This window comes from Dendronephthya gigantea, unplaced genomic scaffold (assembly GCF_004324835.1).
Source record: "Dendronephthya gigantea isolate DGI-Jeju-01 unplaced genomic scaffold, DenGig_1.0 000011F, whole genome shotgun sequence".
In the NCBI taxonomy this organism is placed as follows: domain Eukaryota; kingdom Metazoa; phylum Cnidaria; class Anthozoa; order Malacalcyonacea; family Nephtheidae; genus Dendronephthya; species Dendronephthya gigantea.
The window spans coordinates 2770883-2782111 of NW_021163021.1; the positions used below are offsets into that span (position 1 = coordinate 2770883).

The window sequence follows — 11229 nt, forward strand, 5'->3', positions numbered from 1 at the left end:
TCGGTTTCGCAGTTTAAGTATATGCAAGCTAAATAGGCACAAAGCCAACCAAAGTTTGAAACATTTATTTCTTTGTATAGCTGTTCTTAATCACGACAATCACCTCGCGATATACTCCCATGGTTTAAAAGCGTGAGCAATATTCTGAATACAAGAGTATATGAACACCATTTGTACTGAATTCTCAGTTCTACAATAAAAACACAGAGCATTTGGCCTTCAAAGCATTGTGCCATATACTGCTCAGCCTCCTTGAAAAAATTGGTAGTTTTTAGTTTGAAACTGATGAAAAAGTGAAAAGTCATAAACTGTCATGAAATTGAAGATCGGTTAATTTTCATTGAAGAGCGAAGCATAGAGTTACAGACCTGCCAAGATGGGCTAACAAAAATGAGTGAAATTTCTAGTCGCAACAACAATTCAAATAACAACTACAATCAGTGACATAAATATTGGACCGCTTAGCCTGGAAAGGCAACATTTTCCCCCTCCCCCCTTTTTTCAATGTTGTATGCCGAAATAAAACCTTCACGGGGCAAGCCATTGCCTTGGATTTGTTTGCCAACATTTTTTTCACCAGAAAAAGCAACATTGAAACGGGGGAGGGGGGTTACGAGTTAATTTTCTAAGATCACGTAAAAATGTACTCTGTCTATACAATTTTAATGTCACTGATTGTACATATACGTACATACAAATTATTCATTTATGTCATTATCAATATTTCTGCATTATGTTATTAATCATGATGCTGTTGGTTATTAGCACATGAACTTCTAGAGGAATGTTCTTTATTGTACTCCCCCAAGTAACTTTCTTTGACCTAGAAATATCACTCTCAGATGGTTGGTACTGGTAATATGTCTCTTCTTGTTTACGGTTCAATTGAAAACTGATGATGCTTGAAAGTGTGCCATCCAGGGATAAACTTGCTCGTTGTGTTGTCAAATTCTTCCTAACCCTTGAGAAAAGAGACTCTGGATATGGATAATAACCAAAATTACTTTAACCAGCCTGAATGGATTGTGAAATTTACTTCTGTTGCTACCAGGCACCCTCATAAGAAATATGTGATACCACAACACATTGATGCAGTATGTGACACTGTCTTCATCTTCATCTACTCGGATTGTAGCTTCTTCTCTTGCCTGTGAAGTAAAATCCTCTAATTCCAGTGACTAAACACACATGAATTCTTGCTTCATCTCTACCGATTCAGACACTGTCAATGAAGTATAGTATTTAAATAGTTGCACCAAGAACAAGACACTCTCAAATAAACATTGCTTGTCAAAAATATTCGAGAAGCGGGAATGTTTGAGAACTTCATTATCCATTGGGAAATTTTTGATAGCATACAAAAATGCTGCTTTGTGGAACTGAAGGCATGCATTGTAAAATTTATCCACAACCCTTTGAGAAACATCACCTTCTTCCAACAATTTCTTTGCATTGTTTTTTGCGAAAAGACTAACAAATAATTTGTCATATGTTAAGTAATTTGTCGGATCTTCAACTGCTATTTTGATTTCTTCATTGAAAATTCCCCTCTCCTGTACTTGGCAACAGTTTCAGGTTTCACAAAATGACTAAGAAGAGTAGATGTAGCAGTGAATAAGACATCATAAAGTAAATGGATGATTGGATTGGCTCTTTGCAGCATAAGGTTGAGCTGGATCAAACGAGGTAATGCTCCATCAAGAAACATCCAGTAAGCCTGAAAAGGAAAATGTTAACAAATATTCTTTTTAGAAAAGCAAATATATTCTTAACAAGAGTTACATTGTTTCCAGAACTAGAGTTTTATAACAATACTATCACTGTTAAATACATAAAATTTATTACTCTTATATATTATTTAAATATAATAAAACTGTACCTCCACATCAGGGGGTTTTCAAATGCCCCAATTCATCTATTCAAGTGAGCCATAATTCTCTCACCATCCCTTATTTCTGGATTCTGTGAAAGGAAGTAACTTCGCAATGATGGAAACATAAGCAGTATTCTTCCAATACATGTTATGATAGTCTTGATAAAAAACTGACAGAATTCAACAAGCAGATTCTTATGTTTTGATGTGGAAATGGAAATAGAGATCTACAAGCAATTCTTTGATATCAAAGCCTTTGACACAATTTTCAATTGCATCTGTAGCTTTAGCTGCAGTGTTGGGTGCAATATGACAGGGACATCCCATCAGCATTATGTGTGGATTTAATTTTTTGGCTTCATCAAACGAAGATTTATGTTTTCCCACATTGACAGATGCATTATCCACCCATAGTGACACACAATTGTCCCATGATACTTTATTTTTGACAAATGCATTGTTTGAGATAAAAATGGCAGCAGCAGTGGACGCTCTTGATGTTAAGAAATTTTGTGACAACTTTATGCAGGTTGATGTCAAACAGTCTGACAATCACTGGGTACATTTTATGCAAATTTTGGTCATTGCTACCATCAGTGGAGATACTAAAGCATGCCTTGCACATTTGCTCTATCAAGGTGGCTTGCAGATCTGGCTTGATAGCATGGCATAACATACACTTCGATTTAGATTCCATCTTTCTTGACACATTCATGAGTTCTCCAAAAAGTCTCAAGATATTGCATTGCAAATAAAACATATGGTACTCAACTCAATATTGTCACCAAAGATTCTTGAAGAATCAGAATTGCAGCAACATATTGTCACAAATTGGGACAAACCATCCAGGTTGTGGAATAAAAATCATGATCACATAAGCTTTATGCTGGACATGGACAAGGTCAAAGAAATCGTTTGGATACATAGTGTCACCGAAATACATGCAGACAAAATGGTCAATGAATTTGTTGTTATAGCACCATTTGATGATATAGACAACCAGTGATACCACTAACTATGAAAAATCGTATTAAATAAATGGACAAAACCAGGGAGTCATAAGATAATGAAGGAAACCAGTCCAGTCAACAATATATATTCTTTCTGTCAAAGTGTCATCATGCCAATTATGAACACCAGTGTCAAAGAGAGAATGGATTATATGCATTGGTAGTTAAACATTGACAGCGTAAACATTGACATTTGTAAATATGGTAAAATATAGGCATATAGCTATATTTTTTTACCACTGTAGTGCTGACATTATGAATGTAAATTGTGAATTATAATAATTAGGTTGCATTTCGAAGATGCAGTTATTAAATTTATGTGGCTTTTAATGAATTAGCCTATTGATCTTACTTTCAAGGTATACAAAAATAAACACTAGCAAAGTGTTGTGTAGTACATACCAGTGGCAATTATTTGCAGGCAGTTTTACGACCATAAACTAGTACTAGAATCAGTGATAAACAGAATTACAGTCCATTTTGTTCTCCATAAAATTTGTTAAAAACAGGAAAACTTCAGGTTATTATCATGAATATTTTCTATATTTGAACCAATCAAATTGTCGTATTTATTTCACACTCTTTTCATTTTTTATTTACATTTTAGAAAATACTTTTAATTGAAGTACGAAGGTATATGGCCCTTTAAATATAATTAAATTATACAGTTTTGGTCCTTATAATTAATTTTTTTATTACATTTTGACAGAGAAAAATTTAAAGAAATTTTTAAATGGAAGAAAAAGGAATGCCGCATACTGAAGGACGGGAAGGTCAAGAGAAAAATGGTAGGTTATATGTTTTACGATATATGACATTTGACAAACTTGGAAAATACAGTAATGTACACAAACTTGCAAAATGAAATGAGTTCAAGACATCTTTAATTCAAATAACCTGACCAAGTACCAGTTGTTATACTGCACATATTTGAAGTTATATTATTGCACAAAGTTTTGCAGTGGAAAAATCTGAGAGGACAAACGAAGTTGAGGACGAAGGGAATGGTATTAAATTTTTAAAACAAGTTCCCATAATATATGTATTTTATCTGTTTTTCATTGATATCAATCATATTAACTAGTGCATGTCTGCATTTGTCTTCCAAGCTTTTGCTAGACATGTATGAATGGCTTTGAAACATGCAAAGACATGCTACCTTTCCTATGAGTAATAGTCAGGCAATAATTGAAAGCTTGGAAACAGCTTTCAATGATACAGCTTTATATGATAAGAACATGTTTCCTTTCAAATAGAGAACAATACAAGATCTGGAAGACCCTTCCATGGTAGTAAAGGTTTTCTATTTTTATGCCAAACCCTACAAATTATCAGAAGTAAAACTATATTTAGTATGCTATAATTGCAAGGAAAGGGGCCACAGAGCAGCAAACTGCAAAAATTGTATGTGCCTTCAAGGTTATTTGTTATCAGAGAGCATATGAGCATTGGGGGTCAGGGGATAGCCTCGACTAATATTATATGTGTTATTATTAGTAAAAAATATCCGAATATTTTATTCATTTCAGCACACAACAGAAATGGAAAAAGTAGGTTAACCCACTATAACGCCATTGTTATAAACCAGTTCATACCAATTACATATTGTGTTAATAATATAGACTATTAAAAAAAGATTAATGTCTATTGCATTGATTTATTACATTAATAAATCCTATTCTGTATCTAACAGAGTAAAACATTAATACATTGTATATATTTTGTACGGAAAATATGTTTTAAATGTGGGAAACCTGCTCATACGGCCAGAGCCTAATCCCTTCCTAATCCCTTCCTAATCCCAACCTGGGCTGACCAGTTATGTTAGGCTGTATTCTGAGCCTTAGAATGTCGCTCAAAAAAAAAATTGTTGTCCAACCTCAGGCACTAATTCTAATTTACGAAATACTATAGATTTTTGTACACTGAATTTAATTTCAGTTGTTGTCACGGGTATTTACCTGCAGTTTTTTAGTATTTCGTGACCAAACTTCAAGAAATTTTGCTCTTTGAAATTCACGTATCCACCATTTTTCTCCTGATTACTTCATGATTAAACTATTACGCTAGTTTCAGTCCCTCTACATGACTACTCGTGCTTGAAGTTTCGTGCCTTTTTTAAAAAAAAAGCAATTGAAATCACAGTTTTGGAAGGAAAACCGATAAAGCAATGACTTTTTATCATAATATCTATTTTTTGATAAATGTGACAAAGTGGTGAAGACATTGCGTAAGATTACCTGCTGCATCGTCAAACAATGGCAAAGAAAACGCCTGATGCGCCTGGGCAATGCCAATGCTTAATTCATTTTAAAGGTGAAGAAATGGGATCGCTAACGCAGTTTACTGAGACATCCTTTAATAAGGTTTTGGCAAGCAATGAACTTTGGCTGACACTGGATGGTGAAGAACAAGAAATTGCTGCGAAGTCAAAAAGTACATTAAAAGGTATCCAGAGCACCGAAGAGATGTCGATTGAGGGGTTGTATTACCACCGTAACTGCTACGCAAAATTTACAAACATTATCTATATAAAGCGTGCTCAAGCCAGGTGTTCGAAACGCCAAGAGGATGAAAATGACGAGGACGTTCCTGCACAAAAAAATTTAAGATCTTCAACAAAAACGAACTCAGTCAAATCTTGGAATCAGGCAATTTTACCACCTGTTTGTATAATTTGTAACCAGGAGAAAAGATATTTCACTGAAATAGTAAGCACTTTTTCTCATTTTATTATTCTTATTTTCAGTTTGCGCCAGTCTCATACCCAGGCGCTTTTTTTACGTTACCCTTCAGTGTTATGTATAGACGTCTGCGGCTTGGAATATAAGCGCCACTGAGCTATATAATAATTCCTGGAGGACCGGCTTGTCATTTTTCGGTAACTTCGTCGCCATCTTTTTGTCGCCAAAAACATGGCGGACTTTGCCCTTCTGCGCAACCGCAGAAGCTCTGCTGATGCCACATGGTTCCTTTTGGCCATGGTAGTTACCACTGACCAGGCTCAATTCTGCGCCCACTACAGCAGCATTCTCCCCCCTGGATTTTGAAATTTTATAAGAATAATTAAAGAACGGAAATTCGGAAAACGATCTTTTGTCTCTTGCACATTTGCACACCACACATCTCGTCAATATTTGAGAAATATGCTATCTACTACGAGCTTTAACACGTTATTTGTCTGCTGTTGAATGTCAATAACGAAAGCGAAAGAAAGGCGTGAAAAAAGTGACAAAAAGCGGTATATTTTTTCAATCCGATTGCAGATGAACTGACTCAAGCTCAGGTATTAATTTTTTTTTCAAAATATCGTCTCTTGGGATTTGAATTGCATCCCTGATCCCTCAGAATTAACTCTACCTTTCCTGTCAATAAGCTATCCAGGTCAAAAATACGAGCTACTAAATTATTTGGGCTTAATAATATGTGCTTTGTTTCAGCGATAGAGTTGTAGTTTTTGCATTTATATACAGATGTAAATTAATAGAGAACCATATATCTGTAACTGTACTAACAGGATACTGTATAAAGCAGTTGGCAGGAAAAATGTTTACAAGAATCGACATTTTGCAAAAACAAATTTAAAATTGTATATGGAAAGTAATTTTAATGCTTTTTTTTAGATCCAATCTCTGATGACTACAATTTTAATAATGCTTCAACTACTCGGTGCATTTTCATGTTTTAAAGGTGAGGAATCACAAAATACTTATATGCAAAAGAGTTATTTCAATATTTATTTCAACAATGTGTATATTAAAACGAGCATATAACAATATATATTGGCATTATTAATAATTTATTAACATTTTATAAACAATTTTGTCTAAATAATTTTTGAATTCATGTTATTTAATTAATCAACTAATATTGCACAATTCAATTAACATCACAAAAGCTTAATGCATAGTTTGGGGACATGAATTACTTTCAACTCATTGATTCTTTTAAACAGTAAGTGAAAATTGAAATGCTCAAAGAAATTATACACTATGGTATTCTGGCCTCATTATATATAATGCTGACATTTGTAACAAGAATTAATGCATATATTTTAATCAAATGCATTAAATTTTTACACAAAAAGCTCTTTTTGAAGAGTGGGCAATGCAAACAAAACATGTTATATGTATGAAAGGATTTAATTTCAAATGCTTATTGATATTCCATTGCATTGTGCAAAATTAACAAATTAATTGAATGCCACTTTACCCAACAAAGATTAACCTGATCATGTAAAATATAATACATAAATAGAATTAACCAAAGATTTTGCATACTTCAGGAAACCAAGAATGTTGAATATTACAATACATAATGATCCTGGAATCAGTAGAATATACCCTTAATCTTAATCTTTGTTGGGTAGAGTGGATGCACTGAAGTTCATAGTGCAACTTGTACAGTTCTGTAAAATATATTTTAGTGCTGGCTTGATGTTTGATCTACAGGCTTTGGCCAAATGCCTGAACCAGCGTTGGCATTGGTAAGTGCTGAACATGTCCACCATGGAAAGTGTTTTTTCAGTTTGCCATCTGTCGCCAGTCGGATATTTTCGTCCAATGAAGGAAAGGGTTTTCCTTCGTTTGGATTGAAAAAACCTGGCTCAAGTCAATTCATCAGGTGGGCAAGTCTTTGTGGGATGTCAGATACGTTGAATGTAGGTGGATACTTAAAAGATCGAAGAAGGTCTGAATAATCCCGCGGTCCCTCGCTTCTGAGGACGAACTTGATCGCATAAATTCTGTTGTGCGGACAAGAGCCTGACGCCCATCCACCTAAAAAGATAACAAGCAGGAAAATCATACAAATCAGTCAAATCGTCGCTTTACAATTCTGCATGTAAACGTATAAAACTATTAAAACACTTACCCGACGCTCCCCATATCTTTGTAAATATCTTTTTGTAGTGTGTTGGTATATTCAACTTCTTTCTCAGGAATGATATAGCGTCGTTTTTGGTAGATGTGAACTGCCTTTCGCTCCCAGCTGACCACACAAACTCTGCAACACATGGACCTATTATATAGAAAAAAACATTGATGTTGATATAGTAACATTAAATTCATGCATGGGTTCAACATACATGCATGTCAAAAAGCTTTTGCAAAATTAGAAAAATGCAAATATTATCGTGTGAAGTGTTTGTTATGTGAGACATTTGTTGAGAATCGTATTTTTAATTCAAATAATCATTGTGGGGACAGTTATGACAGTTTTAGCCAATTTTGAGATTGCATCTGCGATAACTGAACCTGAGACTTCGTTAATGCATGCAAGCATGCTTGGTTTAGAGATTTGTATGAACTCATGTTTTTTAATATATACCTGCGCAAAATTCATCATGTCCAGTAGATCCTCTTCAGAATATGTTGTTAAATTCATATCCTCAAGCAACTGGTCACTTTCTGGGATTCTATGACACTTTCTGTACTCTGTGTTATATGCACTGTCCCCTTTTCTTGTGTGCGGACCAATCCATGGAGCCCAGAACTGGTAGTTGGCCTTCACTTGAAATGAGGAACTCTTGTTCGCTATATTTTGGGTGTGAATTAAAGTTTTAAATTAGTATAAAAGTTTTATTAGGTTTTAGCCAGGCGAAGTTGACAAATTTAGTATATTTTTGTATTACGTGCGGATATAGATGTAACTAGGTCTATATATACTTACCGTTTACACCTCTTGCTAAATGCATCACTTCAACACTTTTCCAGAACTCTCTAATGCTTACACGGTCTGAGTCGTCACATTCAGGTGGAATATCTAGATCGCTAACTATTTTTTGGTAAAAAATATATAACGTATTTAGGCCTTAATATATGTATATATATAGAGAACAAGACGGTGCACTTACGTGCGATTGAGAAACACCCTTTCTTGCAGAGATCCCAGTTTAGATGTGGAGGGTGATTTCCGCAGAGCACACATGTAAAATCGTATATGTGTTCAGTAAGAGCTTCGAAGTGATAGTAAGCATTTCGCACAACGGTTTGATTAAGTTTCACTCCGGCAGTGCTACTAACTGCTGATGCGACTCTTCCTAATGCTGTATGCTCCTGCAATAATTTAAATATAACTTTATCAGTCGAGTCCTGCAGGTGCAGGAGTCACTAATTTTTGGCTTCTCTACCAGCTTACCTCGACAAATGCTCGTAACAGCAACAGGAAGCTTAGACTAAAGCAATGGTAATCGTCAAAGTTATGAAGCCCATCCGTATACTCCTGATATCGGTATATCAGTCCACATTGTGGACATGATTTGTAACATAGTTCAACATCTGAAAAATATAACATGTTTTGTTTATTTTTGCATTTTGAAAGAAATTCCGTAACCATGAAATAATACCCTTTTCAATTTGAATGCCATATTAACATAGCTGACTGCATAATTATAAATATTGAGCGTGATGTGTTATCGAAAGCTCTGGGTGCATTAGCACAAACTTACCTTCAATAACTTTGGTTAAAGTAAATATCTTTCCTTTCCGTGTAATCAATTTCTCTTTGCTAAGGGCAATACCTTTGCAATTGCAGCACGTTTCTTCTGTTGGTACCAGAACACGTGGAAAGGACAGAACATCAGCATCATGTGTCAATGATCGTGGTAGAGATGGCGGAATTCTCTTCGCTGAATATATGTATTCTACCATTCTGGTTAGCTGTAAATCGTTTGGGGGGTACTCTCCAACGTTTACAAAACGAGTCTCTTCTTCGGCTGGATTATCTACCGATTCACTTTCACTGACATCGTTTCCGTAGTCGTTTATTGCCGCGGTTTCTGTTGTGGTGTACTGTCATTGGACAAATCATCTGGTCTCACCTGATATAGATACCACTTTCCGATAGCTTTATGGACGCAGGTGACCTTCAAACGGCAGCAACCGCAAGACCATTTATTTAAAGTAATATCAAACAACACTACCACTCTTTTAAATCGGGAATAATGGTGTACTTCTCCTACATATACTGAGAAGTGGCGAAATCTGTTTGAAGTTTCGTTTTTGTTGCAAAACTGGACAATCAGCGGCCCGCTTGCACTTTCTGCTACCATTTGTGCTTGAAGGCATTCTTGTTCTCTGCTTTGTTTAAGCCACTTCATTTTAACAATTAGTTCTTCGAGTGCTCTTCGTGTAATTTTAGGTGGCCGTTTGAATGGTTCCGAAATGTACGGCACGCTTTTCAAATGACAGCAAGTAAAATTTGGATTCCCGCTTCTTCTCGCTGTTTAGAAACCTCCCTACATTCGTCTAATTCGCATGAGAATCCACCTTCGCTTCCAAAGCTGTGAAGAACATGAATAGGATGACTAGTGCCACTAAATGAGCGTCTTACCAAATACAGTCCCTTGCGCGAATCAACGCAAACTCCGTAAAGATGTCTGTTAGCATTTATGTAATCGGGTGTGACATGAATGTATTTTATGTGGTTCCGAAGTGATTTTTTGGATGAAAAACATTTCAAACACGACTCGCACTCTAAAGTATCTTGCTGGTTATTAATGTCGCTTGAACTCGTGCGCGATTCACGATCCTGTAAGTCAGATGTTTGCGACTGTCCTGTAAGTGATTCGTCGCGAGCAAGAGTTTGCCTCTTGTGGGAATACAAATGATTAGTAAACGAGTCCGTTCGCTCGAAAATTTCTATCACAGGAGCAACAGTGAAAATGCGAAACATTGTTACATGCTTCCGTCTGAGGAAATGCATTCAAGCCGACATCTTAAAATGACAAATTCTAAAATAGGTAAAAGAAACATGATCTTGAAACAGTCCATTCTAAAATTAACCAGAACTTAAAAGTATGAGCTACATATTTATAGCCAAGTGCATTATGAAGTGACGTCCTCAATGACATAAAATTTGCTATAATTAGGTGAAGTAAAAAATTCATTAACTTCCATGCACAAACATTTCGGCCTTCGTTGTATCAAGTAATTGCACGAACAACTCTTGCATGCATGCATGGAATGAACTATATGTAGTCTATACTGAAATTATCCTGAGATGGTCATTCCACATCCTTTTGCTGCCCGTGTATCTATATGACTTGTAAAAAATGACTATACAACTTACTGTCAAAAGAGATTCTTGTTTTCCAGTGAATAGCATGAAAATGTTTAAGCAACTTGCATCGTTTCAATCCTTTGATTTTCGTTGGAGTACATAGTGGGCAATGAAACAGTTTACCTCCGCACTCACAGCTTTCTGAAGTACATCGCTGAAATATATCTCCTGGAACTTCCGTATGCTGCTTCTCCATACGATGATATAGAATTCATTGCCATTGACAAGTAAAACCTCGCTAAAACACAATTGGTGAAAAAGTAAAATAATTTGACACATGTGTTA

The 11229-nt window shown here is 35.5% G+C and overlaps 1 long non-coding RNA gene across 1 annotated transcript; it reads right to left on the reverse strand.

Moving 5' to 3' along the window:
* Positions 1–8903: 8903 nt before the first annotated feature.
* LOC114518740 lies at positions 8904–9404 on the reverse strand. The gene is made up of 3 exons (XR_003686512.1): positions 9332–9404; positions 9022–9161; positions 8904–8939 (listed from the first exon to the last, which is right to left on the reverse strand). It is a non-coding gene; the product is annotated as an uncharacterized LOC114518740 (long non-coding RNA).
* Between the last annotated feature and the right edge of the window lie 1825 nt (positions 9405–11229).